The sequence below is a fragment of the Anastrepha obliqua genome, chromosome 1, assembly GCF_027943255.1.
Source record: "Anastrepha obliqua isolate idAnaObli1 chromosome 1, idAnaObli1_1.0, whole genome shotgun sequence".
NCBI classification, from domain to species: Eukaryota; Metazoa; Arthropoda; class Insecta; order Diptera; family Tephritidae; genus Anastrepha; species Anastrepha obliqua.
The window spans coordinates 131,449,510-131,460,173 of NC_072892.1; the positions used below are offsets into that span (position 1 = coordinate 131,449,510).

General features: G+C 35.9%; 1 non-coding gene across 1 annotated transcript; it reads left to right on the plus strand.

The window, feature by feature from the left end:
• Positions 1–10,217: 10,217 nt before the first annotated feature.
• On the plus strand, positions 10,218–10,289 carry Trnac-gca (transfer RNA cysteine (anticodon GCA)). The gene has a single exon. It is a non-coding gene; the product is annotated as a tRNA-Cys (tRNA).
• Positions 10,290–10,664: the final 375 nt, after the last annotated feature.

Below are 10,664 nucleotides of genomic sequence, written 5' to 3' on the forward strand. Positions count from 1 at the left end.
AATTTTGTGTTTTTTTTCAAAAATTTTTCATTTATTCATTAATGTCTAGTTTGCCTCCTTCAAAGTAATCCCCATGAGGTATTATGCAACGTTTTTTCCATTCTTCGAAGCTTCAAAAAATCATTTTTTTTATCTTGTTCAGCTTCTCCTTCGATGCCGTCTTTATCTCGTCAATTGTAGCTTAGCGACGTCCTTTCATGGGCCTCTTCAGTTTCGGGAACAAGAAAAAGTCACAGGGGGCCAGATCTGAGGAATACGGCGGCTGTGGCATCCTTAGTGTGTTGTTTTTGGCCAAAAAGTCGATGTGTGAGCAGGGGCGATATCGTGCAAATTGCGCATAACTTGCAGGTAATATTTCTTATTGACCGTTTTACCCTGTGGCAAGAACTCATGATGCACAACGCCCCTGCAATCGAAGAAAACGGTAGGCAAAACTTTTACATTCGACCGAACTTGGCGCGCTTTTCGCGGTCTTGGTTCGTGCGGCAGCTTCCATTGAGATGATTGACCATCAACCCACGATTCGTCACCAGTTATGACCCTCTGGAGCAAATTTGGGTCGTCGCGGACAGAGTCCAACATCTCATTAACAATGTTCATGCGATGCTGCTTTTGGTCGAAATTGAGCAGTTTTGGTACGAATTTTGCGGCGACCCGTCTCATGCCCAAATCATTGAAAAAAAAATCAAATGACACGAGCCAATCGATATGTCTAGGTCCTCAGCAACTTCTCTAACGGTAATTCGACGATTGGCCAATACCTCTTTCTTCACTTCATCAATTTTTTCATCTGTTGTTGAAGTGCTCGGGCGTCCGGCACGCTTTTCGTCGTTCACATCTTCTCGGCCTTCTGAGAACATTTTGTGCCACCGATGAACGTTGCTTTGGTCCAAATTAGCTTCTCCGTATGACACAGTCAATATTCGGAATGCATCCGCGCACTTAATTTCGTTTTTACCCAAAATTTGATACAGGAAAATCGAAATTCGAATATACGTTTTCTGCGAAAATTCTGCGAAAATTCAAAATTCGCGATACTTTTTGAACGCACCTCGTTCTTTTTTGTTTTTTTTTTTTTGTTTTAGGCAAATAGGTTGAATCTTTTTCACGTATTTTTAGATATCTAAGCAACATAGCTTCGACAGTAATTTCAAAATCACGCTCAATATTTTCGTAAGAAGCATTTTTCTGCACTAAAGTATTCAGACAAAAAACACACAACTAATAAAAGAACAAAACCAAGGCGCAGTCATTAAAGGTGGTGGCACTAGACCAACAACAATGTTTTGTACGTCTGATTATCACTGCAAAGTATTGGAAAAGTTGATGACAAAGAATGAATTAGCCTTGTTTCATTCATGGGCGCGATCAAAGAAAACAACAGATTTTCTAATTTTACAAGAAATATCCAAAATCTTTCAAAGTCATTTTCGTCAAGTACTTATTTTGCAACATCTCTAATACGAAATTTCGCGTATTCCAAGCTAAAACAACACCAAACGTTGTAATTTTTGTATGCTTGCAGACCTACCGCATTTTCGGTAAGTATTGTGTTGGGGAATAAGTTCATATCGTTTTTATATTTTCTTTTCTTTTACAACGCTTTGTTGGCTGTTTGGCAAAGGGTAAGTATTCATTCGATCGAACTCTTTCTGCTCTACAAAACTATGTTAATTGTATTTTTGAGTTATTTCATTTATTATTAGTTGTGAGGTTTAGAAATGGAATACCCCGCAGACAAGAATCACATTTCGACACCTGCACTTCTTTGATTTTCATCGAGGTCAGAAAGCTGCCGAAGCAGCGCTTATCGACATTTACGACGTGTATGGAGACGGTGTCATAGGCGAGTCTACAGCACGAAAATGGTATGCAAAGTTCAAAAATGGCAACTAAGACGCAGATAACACGTACCACAGCGGAAGGCCTACTGAATTCGATGAAGGACGTCTCAAATCACGTTTGAAGGAGAACGGTCGCCAAACTAGTCGCAAAAAAAGTGAACTGCGATTATAAAACAATTCTCTAGCAGCTTCATTCAATGCGATTTACCGAAAAATTGGGAGCCTGGGTACCTCGCGAGCTCAACGAAAAAAAAAACAAAGAAAGTCGCCCTAAAATTGCTTCTGAGCATGTCTCCCGCCATCGAGCAACACGCGGTTACCGGAGTGGGTGGCCCCAGGAGATACGCCAAAGCCGAGAGTCAAGCCGGATCTTCATCCAAAGAAGATAATGACATGGGTTGGGTGGGACTGGGAACGCCACGGTCAATAAAAAGCTCTATATGGCCCAGCTTCACCGTGTGAATGAGACTATTCAACTAAAAGGACTTGATCGATATGGTCAAACTATGTCATTTTTATTAAATACTGTAAATGGTCTTTATTTATATTAATGCATGTCGGGCTCCCGAAATATAATAATCATATCTCGAAACCCCAAAAATTTCTGTAAATCAATCCGGTAGCCTAAAAAGTATTAAGTTAGTTTTATTATTATCAATCTCGGGATCCCGAAATTATAATAATCATATCTCGAAACCCCAAAATTTACTGTGTTTCAATCCGGTAGTCTGTGAAGTATTGATAATAACTTAAGCGTCCTAAAATTACTTGTTTTTTACACAAGGCGGCAACAAGAAAGCAAAAACAACTTACCGACCTTTAAAGAAAACTATAAAGGGCTACCGCTACTTAAACGCTTGACGAAAAAAAAATCAATTCCCACGCTTAACATTTCGTATGAAAATGAAAATCTATAAGCAAATACCGGTTCGTACAAAATGATCATACAGTGAAACCTCAACTTGTGGACAACTCCACAAACAGGCACCTCCCATAATCGGAAAAAAGTCAAAGACTAGATTTACGCTGTATTTTTAGAACAAATCTCACTGCAATAACTGGAAAATCTAATGGTCGCGGGCCAAGTGCCTTTTTTTATTGTATTTTAATTGCTTTTCGTAAGCCGACGCGGAACTATCGATAACAAGCAAACATAAATTCATATATTGCTGGACAAGAACAATAAAAAAACTCTGATAAGCGGATGCGTAGAGCAGTGAGTGAAAAGAGAGTAGAATAACTGAATCGAATAGCCGAAATCTACATACTTAAGAGTATACACATGTACATCCGTGCATACATACTTCCGCTAACAGGGTTTGATAAAAAACATGTGAGGACATGCATAAGCATTTGTAAAAACTTCTGGCTTTTAGCTCAAATGAACGCCGATCGAAACCTCTAATTTCGATATAGAATGAAAACATTGAACGAAAATCAGCAAGGCTCGCATTCTGACGCTTTTTAGTAATTTATGAAGTCCTTAACACTGAAGACGTTGATCTTGGCATTGACGAAATGATTAATGAGGAAGTATCTGATGCAGAAACCGAATACTTGAACGAAGCTTCTGCCACGATAATTGGACAATTAAGTCATATCCTGATACATCACTAGATCTTTGCTGCAGTAAAACTTGTGCCAGCGACGACGTTATTGTACTCTAATATGACAAAAATGTTGAGTGTCTTCTAGAACTTTTTTTATTAAAATCGAGGTAAAATGCGACAGGCCGCCATATATGAATTGTTGTACATAAAAACCACATAAATAAATACATATATACATACATATGTACCATCATACCTTTTAAAATGAGCAGGGAATAAATCAAGGCGAATTCATTAAAAGTGGTGACGCTAGACCAACAACAACGTTTTGCACGTTTGATTTTCACGGCAAAGTAGAAAACAAAGAATGAATTCGCTTTGCTTAGTTTTAATCTCATAAATCTCAGTATTACCAAGCCATGCGCTGAATTTTCACAAACATGCAATTTCTCCTACCTTTTTTTATGTGTTCATTTGTTTTGCATTGCGAAGCGTGCTGACGTCAGAGTAAAGTAACAGCTTTTTAATGGCGCCACCTTCAGTACTCAATTCGCATTGATACCACCTTTAATAGATTCGCCTGGCTTGTATTCTATCATTCTTGCAATGTCAAGACAAAATAAAGTAGAAAATAAAAAGAAAAGGACGAGCTACACTGAACAGCCGATATGCAGTTGGAGTTAAGGTGCAGGCCCAATGCAGGCTAACTGTGATTGCTTGGCTTCGATAACTGTCAAAAGTGACTAGAACAATACTAAAATGTATGTAAAGAGACCAGCTTTGGCTGAAACGCTTGAAGTACGGCGCAGTTTCAAATAGCTCAATAATCTATTAGCAGCGCTTTTGACTTTAGAAATTGTACCCTCCTGACTTTCATTTAATTTCATTTGGCTTACCTTCTTTTAAAAATTTTAGACAGATTGTTAGAGATTTTTATTTATGTAGATAGCATGGAGCTTCAAATTCAAATTTTTTGTAAGAAATACAAGTTAAATATTTTTATTTTTATATTTTTCTATGGGGTATTCAAATAGGATTTTAAAAATAGAAGTAATTATTTTCAAATCTATTACCTCCTTGTTATACAAAATTTATCATGCAACATTCGCAAAATTGGTGTAAAAAACGAAGACGGACATCTGGCATTATTGCGATTGTTTAGCACTTTAAAACGGGGAATCCCACAATTAATTTGCTCGCGCTAGAACAGTGCAAAGAAAGAACCAAATGTAATAAATTAAAATTTCAGCCGTGTTTTGTTGAATAAAAGTCCAAATTATAAGCGTGGGTAGACAGCGTGGACAAAGCTCAGAATGAAGTCAGAATTTAATTATAAATCATCATGAAAAACGTAAAACCATTCGGAAAATCGCAGAAATAGTGGAAAGATCCCGTTCGATTATATACGACGAGATAAAACGTTTCAAAGAAACAAAATCCATGGAAAATAAGAAGAAATCGGGGCGACGAAAACTGTTTTCAGATGAACGGTGGATAGGGAAACAAATTAAGAAAAATCCAAATTTGAGCACTTCTAAGCTCGCAATAGAAGTCGCCCAACACCTTAATATTAACAACGACTCCGAAAGTACACGTAAAGTGTGGCGAAAGAATAATTACAATGGAAGAGTTGCACGAAAAAAACCTTTCATCAACGAGAATAACCAACACAAGAGAATAAAATTCACAAATCGTCATGGAGATAAGGATTTCGAGTTCTGAAAGCACGTTTTATTTACAGATGCAAGCAAGGTTAACATATTTAGGTCAGATGGGCAATCATATGTGTGGCGAAGACCTAATACAGAGTTGGTGGAAAAAAACTTACGTCCGACAGTTAAACATGGTGGTGGATCGGTAATGGTTTGGGGTTGTACGTCCGCTGCTGGTACTGGAAATTTGTGCTTCATTAATGGCATATGGACCACAAACTATACCTAACAATTATGAATGAAAATTTGTTCCAAAGTGCTGAAAAGATGGGGATTATGGACAATTTGCAATACTATCAAGGCAACGTTCCCAAGCATAAGGCATTGATGCCCGTCTATGTACAACTACGCTAAAGTATATATGTACCTGAAACACCTCCACAATCTCCAGACATCAATTTAATTGAACATCTGTGGGCTCATTTGGAAAACTAACTGAAAAACTTTGTTATTGGAAACAAGAAAGACCTAAAAGATGCTGTTAAAGAAGAGTGGGAGAAAATAGATTAACATAAAATAAGCTGGTCGAATCCATGTCAAGAAGACTGAATGCTGTGCGAAAAAATAAAAAATATAACTAGGGTGCCCGAGTTCTTTATTGAGCCACTTCAGATGTATACCCTATGACCAGAAAGTACTGGGAATGTTTAAATAAAATAAAAAAGAGTTAAATTTCAGGCAAATTTATTTTATCTCCTTCAAAATATGACCCGTCTGAAGCAACAATCATGTGCCAACGTTTAACCCAGTCCTCCATGCATCCCTGGTAGGCCGACGAAGGGATGACCTTCAGCGCCTTCGTCGCATTCTCTTTGATCTCCTCTATCGACTGAAATCTAATTCCACGAAGTGGTAACTTCAACTTGGGGAAAAAAAAGAAGTCACACGGGTCCATATCAGGTATTCTCCTGTGCTTGCACGATGGTATTTACTCGGTATTTGGCCAAATAATCTAGCACAATTTGGGCTAGGTGCGATAGCGCGTTATCATCATGCAAAATCCAAGAATTGTTTGCCCACATTTCCGGCCGTTTTCGACGTACACCATCTCTCAAACGATCCGATGGCGCTAAAAAGTGACAGATGTGTGTCTTACAATCCTACCAACATAAGAAAAAAATATGGACCGGTTTTCACGTGCGCGGTTCGTTTAAAGTAAACACTCCGGGTACTTTTTGATCATAGGGTATGTCATTCTTGAATTGTTCCTCGTCTCTTGCAAGCTCGCGTAAAACTGAAAGTAGCCATGCTTTTGTCGATCTAAACAAATATAATACCTACATACAAACATATGTAATTTACGCACCCAAAACTTTTTTTGTTGGCGTGATTAACGTCTTATCATGTACTTATAAACTTTTACTATTAAGAGAAAAATTCGTAGTATTTTTCACAGCTTCTAGTTAACTATATGATTCAAAAATGTATTATGTTTAATTAATTGTTTCCCTTTACGAATCAGCTGATTGTTATGACAGCTTTCAAAGCGCCCATTTGGCTATACAAATTTTCAAAGCCAAGCAAAACAAGTACAACAAGCACACCCAGCCTGCATTGGGCCAGTTATTTAATTTTCTACTTACATACATACATCCTAATGCAAATAAATAAATAACAACAAATCAGCTGATCTACTAGTATTTAATAGATTCGCCTTGGAATAAATTGAAAGAATGTGCCTTAAAAAATCAATAAAAAAATAGGGATGACATACGTCCAAAATTTTCAAAAATCGATAATTCGAAAATATGGCATCTTAAGAAAATACTGTGAAATTTTCAGCGGAAATTCCCAATATTATAGCTTCTACAGCCCATAAACTGGGTAGAGAGCGGTCCGCACGCTCCTGTACCTCAAACTTTGAACTCATTTATCTCGAAACGACTTTTTCACACACGGTCTGCATGATAACTCAAACAGCTTTTAATATTTTTTGATGCGTTTTTTAATATTCGAAAGTGTTTTTTTATAGATTTGAGTTTTGATATTTTTATTAAAAAATTTTATAAACATAATTAAAGCGTGACATTTATGACATAAAACGCAAACTTTTTTTAAATGACTTAAATTGCAAAATTTTTCAAAATTCAAAAATCCGGCTCGACAGACTATAACTACAACTTTTTACTTTTTACAGATCCATCAACATTTCGAGGAGAAATGAAGTAAACCATGGAGCAATTGTTTTTTCATTGTACTTTGGGTCTCGTGATTTTTTATATACTAATTTTTGAAAGAAAAGAAAAATTAAAATAAATTTTTTTATAAAGTTTAAGTACTAATAAACAATTTATACATTTTTTTATATTTTTTCCTATTGCTATCCCTTCTAAAACCAGTTTTCCTTTAGCGTATTTTTGGCGCTGCTGGCCGTATGTAACCCTTTAAAGAAAAAGTGTGCATTTCATCAACTCCATACCCGGATAGCGGTCAAATCCTGATAAACGGTCAAAAATCGAAATCGTGGGTAAAAATCATGAGTGTACTGTTGTGGAAGGTTTCACTGTACATATAGAATTTACATTTTGGCGTTCCCAATTACAACCGTTACATCCAATCACGCTTTATATGTACATAAAATAATCTATAGCCGCCGAAAAAAGATGTGTTAGGCCATTAATACACCAATATTGTCCACAGATACACACTGGGCTTATACAACAAATAATAAGTTATCAATGTATTTAAAGCAAATTGATTACAACCATCGATCACCGCTTACTCATTAATATACGTAAGTACTTCGCCACATGTACATATGTGCATGTGTGTGTATATTTATTTTATTTGCCCAGTACAAATGGAGTTACTTGAACTAAAATTTGTATTTACTTTAAAGCGTTTCTATGTATTATACAATACAATACAATACAATGGTAGTTGTTGCTTTTTTCAGTATTCTATCGGCAAAGTCTTATCAGCTGGCAATGCTTTGTAAGCCATACAAATGACAATTGATATGAAGCGTTATTTACTTACGCGGCTGATGTTTGCTTAACGTTTTGTCTTATTTTAGCTCAGTGTTCAATGTTTTAGAAGTTTTCAGTTTTTTTATAATTTTTTTTTTAGTTTTTTTTTAATTATTTATTTGTTGATTTTTAACAGCTGACAGCAAGCGAAACTCTGTGGGCGATTAAATTAGCAAAGGCGTTTGGGATTTTCTTTTAACTTTAAATACACATGAGAGCTCATATCTGTATTAAAGGCTAGAAGTTCGCGTGATTTGACTTAAAGAACCGTCTACCACTGGCTATCGAAGTGGCTATCGAAGTGCCATCTTAAGAAAATACTGTGAAATTTTCAGCGGAAATTCCCAATATTATAGCTTCTACAGCCCATAAACTGGGTAGAGAGCGGTCCGCACGCTCCTGTACCTCAAACTTTGAACTCATTTATCTCGAAACGACTTTTTCACACACGGTCTGCATGATAACTCAAACAGCTTTTAATATTTTTTGATGCGTTTTTTAATATTCGAAAGTGTTTTTTTATAGATTTGAGTTTTGATATTTTTATTAAAAAATTTTATAAACATAATTAAAGCGTGACATTTATGACATAAAACGCAAACTTTTTTTAAATGACTTAAATTGCAAAATTTTTCAAAATTCAAAAATCCGGCTCGACAGACTATAACTACAACTTTTTACTTTTTACAGATCCATCAACATTTCGAGGAGAAATGAAGTAAACCATGGAGCAATTGTTTTTTCATTGTACTTTGGGTCTCGTGATTTTTTATATACTAATTTTTGAAAGAAAAGAAAAATTAAAATAAATTTTTTTATAAAGTTTAAGTACTAATAAACAATTTATACATTTTTTTATATTTTTTCCTATTGCTATCCCTTCTAAAACCAGTTTTCCTTTAGCGTATTTTTGGCGCTGCTGGCCGTATGTAACCCTTTAAAGAAAAAGTGTGCATTTCATCAACTCCATACCCGGATAGCGGTCAAATCCTGATAAACGGTCAAAAATCGAAATCGTGGGTAAAAATCATGAGTGTACTGTTGTGGAAGGTTTCACTGTACATATAGAATTTACATTTTGGCGTTCCCAATTACAACCGTTACATCCAATCACGCTTTATATGTACATAAAATAATCTATAGCCGCCGAAAAAAGATGTGTTAGGCCATTAATACACCAATATTGTCCACAGATACACACTGGGCTTATACAACAAATAATAAGTTATCAATGTATTTAAAGCAAATTGATTACAACCATCGATCACCGCTTACTCATTAATATACGTAAGTACTTCGCCACATGTACATATGTGCATGTGTGTGTATATTTATTTTATTTGCCCAGTACAAATGGAGTTACTTGAACTAAAATTTGTATTTACTTTAAAGCGTTTCTATGTATTATACAATACAATACAATACAATGGTAGTTGTTGCTTTTTTCAGTATTCTATCGGCAAAGTCTTATCAGCTGGCAATGCTTTGTAAGCCATACAAATGACAATTGATATGAAGCGTTATTTACTTACGCGGCTGATGTTTGCTTAACGTTTTGTCTTATTTTAGCTCAGTGTTCAATGTTTTAGAAGTTTTCAGTTTTTTTATAATTTTTTTTTTAGTTTTTTTTTAATTATTTATTTGTTGATTTTTAACAGCTGACAGCAAGCGAAACTCTGTGGGCGATTAAATTAGCAAAGGCGTTTGGGATTTTCTTTTAACTTTAAATACACATGAGAGCTCATATCTGTATTAAAGGCTAGAAGTTCGCGTGATTTGACTTAAAGAACCGTCTACCACTGGCTATCGAAGTGCTTGCATCATGGCCCTACGCACAACAATAACAACAAGCGTACATCACCATGCTTAATTTGCCAACAACTTTTAATGCAATAAGCGTAAAAACAACAACAGCGTTCTCGACCATTATTCGCTCATATCTTCTTTATAGACTGCCAGCATTTCTGTGTTGTGTTTTTTTTGTTTTCTTATTTTGCTTGTTTTTTCACTCATGAATGCCAGCCGTCTCCCGCGTTCTGTTGCTCTGCGTTTTGTTGCTGGCAATATTGATTATGTTGTTGTTTGCTGTTCGTCACGCGTTGGCCGAGTAAATATGTATTTTTGCGTAGTTACACAACAACTGGGGATATAGCTCAGTGGTAGAGCATTCGACTGCAGATCGAGAGGTCCCCGGTTCAAACCCGGGTGTCCCCTTCTCTTTTTGTGGGTGATGATTTTTAAACGTTTTTAAAACTTATTCGAAATATTAAAATTAAAGAAAGGAAAGCTTTAAGATGTTCTCGGAAAATAGTAGTCAGCGACAAGGCGTAAAAATGGAACTATTGAACTTTAACGAAACAATTGTGTTAAATGAAAAATGTAAGAGCTTATTTAATAAAAAAAAATATGAAAATGATCTACAAGTTTAGAAAAGCATTTTTACTTTAACACGTTGGTGGTAGTCATCAAAAAACTGCACGTCAAATAGTTCAAGAAGTGAAGAAGCGACTTGAGCGAAATCCTCGACGAAGTGCCAATCAAATGGCAAAAGAACTGAAAATATCTGTCCATAGCATCCACCGCCTACTG